Below are 4919 nucleotides of genomic sequence, written 5' to 3'. Positions count from 1 at the left end.
TTTTTTAAAGCTCTTTATGTTCTGTATTATTCAACAAAGACAAGATATAAATCATTGTATATTATGACCAACACACTATTAGATAGATTAAACATAAATGTTCTTTTCTGTAGGCAAGGCCTACATGTTACAATGAAATTAGGTGATGCATTAATTGATATGAATTAATTTTTATTTTACAATCACATAGTATATTGACTGATTTGTTGAACTTCCAACCTTGTAAGCATGTAATTATTATGACAACATAAAGCACTGACAAATAAGCCTGGTGTAAACATTAATATGAAAGTCAGTAACAAATCACACAAACTAAAGTAGATTGCAGAAATATAAAAACAAATCTGTTGCTTTACCACACTACTTTATGTAATTCAAAGTCACTGTAATAAACATACATATGTAAACATGTGGACTGCACTAAACACTGTCTGTTAACTTTAGACCAGTGGTTCTCAAACTTTTTTGGTCCTGCCCCCCTTTAAACCTATAAAAAAATCTGCCCAATCCCCCTTTCCCGAATCCCCATTCCACCTCAAACTACCAAATAATTTCACTAAACATTATGAAAAATGAATGAGAGAGAATAACTGTTACTATTATTAGTAGCTAAGGCATAGGACAACCACAGGCTTTCCTCCTCACCAACGACATTAAACACCGTGTCTACACCGGACGTGAGCGGCAAAATACAGTAGAACCATTATAATCAGTGACGCTGTCTACACTAGATGCGGTGCGGTGCGGTGCGGGGCGGCGTGGTGCGAAATTAAACTGATGCCTTGTTCTATTTATGACGTACTGACACAAAGTTAAAATGATTTGCAACGGTCGCTTTGTCGCGCCCAGTTTAGAGCTGTTGCGGCACGACGTGACAACTGTAGCGTCCGGTATAGACACGGTGAGTGAAGCCGAGAGCAAGATATACCTCGTCATATTTTCTGCATTTAGCTTTTGAATGACCAGCACCTGCCTGGGTCTGTGTGACTTCATCTATGGCTTTTCTCTTCGCTTTCACAAAAAAATACTTTGATGACACACACCGATTGATCTTCAAGTCGAACACACCTCTTTACTCTCGCGTGTCACGTGACCGAGTGTAATCGTTTTTTCATATCGCGATATTATCGCAAATGCAATTAATCATTCAGCCCTAATCTGAATCACAGGAAAACCTCTCTCCACTTATAGATGTTCGCTAGGTTAGAACAGATAAGCAGTTACTATGGCAATGCCTGAGTTTTAAATAAATTGCAGGGAGCAGTTTTCAGATTTTTCCCTCACCTGCCATGCAATCTGAATGCTTGCAATGAAACTGCACTCACACTTTCCAAACCACATCACATTGAATAGATAAGGCCCGATATTAGTTATGAGCGGGAGTTTCCACATCCTGCAAAAGCAGCTAAGGAATGTGCGTGTGCCAAAAATCTTAAGTGAGTACATTCTAAATAAAATGGCCATAAATAATTAATAGATCACATTGTCGTAACCCAGCTTAAGACTTGGTTAATACAATTCCAAGAGTGCAGACAGCCTAAAAAAAACACTAAATGGACTTGTGTGAAATGTTTTGTTTTACTTCTGTAATCTGTGGTTAGTATTATGGTTTACTTTACTGGTACTAACACAAAATATGTGTAAAACATGATTCATTGACGAGCACACCGAACTGTGCATTTTCTCAAGCAGGCCTTTCAGCCTCCCTTGCAGAGGCAGGAATGACGGAAAATCTCCAATCTAAACACTCTGCCCTCTGACCAACTAGTACACAAACATAACCAGCATGTTTCTCTCTTGCATGGCGCCACATGCATCTGTGAAAAGACACAAGTCTATAAAGAACTGTGGGAAAAGGACCTTGAACCTCAGTAACACTCCATCTACATCAGGGAATACATTCCCCGAATCCCTGTCTGCCACACTCTATCTAGATTCCACACTACAAATGGCCATGCAGAACTCAACAGAAACTGCAATAATGTTTGAGCTTTGCTAAGATCTGTTGTTATGGTTTCTGAAAGATTTTGATCATAACCCCACAATTCCACCGGGCATCACCAGAAAGATGTCACATCTTATTCAGCAAGCTTCAGATCTCCAATAGCAGCGAGTCTGTGCTGCGCACACGCTCAAGTTGCGAGCTGCTAGTTTTATTCAGGGCACAGACAGCAGTGTTTTGTCTGTGCTGTATGGAAATAACAGCAAAAGGAGCAGGGCCTCACACAGCTAGAGCTTTTTTGCATCTAAATTGAACTATATTCAGAATCAGGAGCTTTCTTGGGAAGCCGTCCCCCGGAGGAACACTCGTTTTCTGAATACAATCTCTAATAGCTGTGGCACGGAAATACTAGTGCTCTGAATGGAAGTAAACAGGTGAAGGGAGCAAATGAAGTCTCGATGGAGACACGACTAGTTGCCTGAGGGTTTTCTTAATGCTGCCATTATCGACATAAACCTTCCAGAGGTTTAATTAGCATAAAATGCACATACAATGAGGGGTTTATGCTGACAGAAGCTCACAGAAGGGACAAACCTGACACAGTGTCTTTCATTGATGCAAACATGCTGTGCTTACCAAGCCATTTTGGTTTATAAACATAAGCTGTGTTGTAATCCTAACATGTCATTACAGATGTCATGCTCATAATGGAGCGGGTATGTGGTGGTTTATGAGATTGGTTGGAAAAAATAATGAATGAGCAATATATGTCACCTGTTAACACTGGACAAATAACTCAAACAATGCATCTAAATATTATCTCATCTAAATATTGCTATTGTTCAGCTACAAACAATCAAAAACAGACATGCAATCAACATCCAATCATTTCAGCCCCTGTTGAATTTTTGGTACTCTCCTTATGTGGTAAGGGCAAACAGACTATGGCCCGGAAGTTTGAGGGGTTCGTGGGATGGTCAGTCCCATCTGCTCTTCCTGAGGATCTTTTCCAGGTGTGGCCTCCAAGAAAGTCACTTAAGTCCAGCTGTCACTTCCTGTCCTACATGATGGGACAACCATTTACACCTACAGCATGCAAGAGTATAGCAAGTGTCTCCTTCAGTGACAGTCTACTTCTGAGGCACAATGTGACCAAAGCTATTTACATCCAAAAAGACCTTCACAGATCTAGCAGTCCTGACCTCCCTCTACTTAAAACGTTGTCTAATTTGAGTTCTTAAACAAAGTGCATAAATGCAAGTAGTAAACCCAGAAATAGATTGTACTGCCCAGTGAATGTTTCTAAAAATTACGAGGTTTGCTTTGCTTTACTAAAAACAAAAATGAGAGGAAGCAGATTGACTGTGCAAGCAAGATAATTGCACGCCTTGAAAATTGCTACGTATTATCAGGCTAGTGACAAAGAACAGAGCACAGCTCAAGGTTGCACTCGAGCAGGACAGGCATGCATTTAGTGCAGGCGGGATGCCCAATTACACCCACAGCAGAGAGACCCCACCGGGATATTTATAAAGACAGCATGACAGAGATCTGATCTTTCCAAGATGCACAGGACATAAGTGCTGTGCCAGTTCCTGCTGCTCAAGAAAGAGTTAAACAGCACCTCAGCCAAACTAAGCATTTAGATGAACAGTCTGCAAGCAAAAACTAAAGCTTATCCCTTCCAGCCAAAAGCAAACTATGAAACTGTTCATAACTTGTATTCAATTTATGTAGCTTGAGGGGGGAAGTAAATGCTCCACATTCATCTTACAGTTCTACTCTAGATCTTGTAACTCTAAGAAATGTGACAAGGAAGTTAAATATTTTGTGATTCTGGTAAATTATTAACACGTTAGTCAAGTGAAAGTGACAAACATCACATAGTACAACCTACAAACAACCGTAATTTAATGTGTCTTCTGAGTACAAACAAAAGCAGGCGTGTACAGTAGTCAGTTTACAGCGCGCGTGAGTTTAATACACGGGCGATGCGGTAAAATCACTCCACAATCACAACACGTATGAAACTCAAAACACTGTCTGATATCGTCTCTAAAACAACCGACCGTGACTTTCCACAACGCCCAACTTCGATAATAAAGTCTATTTGAACTTCAGCCCTTCCCTTGAAGTCACGAAGACATTTTATTTGACAACCACGCGTAACTTCTACTTAAATATACAGGGCAAGTATTCATGAGCGCTAAAACACTCGATAGATCAACAAACACATACCGTTTCGCTCTGGGTTAAGGCTTGTCATCTGGGCTTTTAGGACAGTCCTATATCCAAAGCGACAGTTTCATGTCTAGCGTGTCAACACACGGTTTTGTGGAGTAACAGTTACGCCTCGCCGTTCAGACTCCGCGTGCTGACGGCAGCCAGTGCAGAATGAGCAGAGCTACAGCGCGGACAAGGCAGTTCCCCACACACACTCTGGGCGGGAATATATAAACGGTGACACTATAAACGCTTACCAGAAACAGGTTACCTAGGAACTAGATAGAAAGATAGAATGACAGAATTACAGACAGGCAGACAGACAGACAGACAGACAGACAGACAGATAGACAGATAGACAGACAGACAGACAGATAGATAGATAGATAGATAGATAGATAGATAGATAGATAGATTAGGACATGACAACTTTAATTGTCATCATAATATTTTTAATACGGAACTGTCTTGATAGAGGTTAGACTATCAGACATTTACGAAAGAAAGAAACAATAAATTAAAAAAATAAATAAATATATATATATATATATATATATACATATACATATACAGTATATATATATATATCATGTGATACACAGCAGCCACAACAGCACTTACGTTTTATTTATTTTTTTCCTCTTTATTCGAAACATTAACCCAAACACATTAACTGAATTATCATGAAATATCTTGATTCTCACCTTTATAGATTATGTTGATCTATAGTGGGCGATGGTCAAAGTAACCTAAT

The 4919-nt window shown here is 39.7% G+C and overlaps 1 protein-coding gene across 1 annotated transcript in view; it reads right to left on the bottom strand.

Moving 5' to 3' along the window:
* Positions 1-4336, bottom strand: part of LOC107680219 (serine/threonine-protein phosphatase 2A regulatory subunit B'' subunit alpha-like) — a 96169-nt gene extending 91833 nt beyond the window's left edge. The window contains exon 1 of the mRNA XM_016476016.1: positions 4181-4336. The gene's annotated coding sequence lies outside the window, so the exon portion shown is untranslated. The remainder of the gene's footprint in view (positions 1-4180) is intronic.
* Between the last annotated feature and the right edge of the window lie 583 nt (positions 4337-4919).

The sequence above is a fragment of the Sinocyclocheilus anshuiensis genome, unplaced genomic scaffold, assembly GCF_001515605.1.
Source record: "Sinocyclocheilus anshuiensis isolate Anshui unplaced genomic scaffold, SAMN03320099.WGS_v1.1 scaffold821, whole genome shotgun sequence".
Taxonomy (NCBI): Eukaryota; Metazoa; Chordata; class Actinopteri; order Cypriniformes; family Cyprinidae; genus Sinocyclocheilus; species Sinocyclocheilus anshuiensis.
The sequence above is the reverse complement of the archived record's forward strand: the minus strand, read 5'-3'. Positions and strand labels throughout refer to the sequence as shown.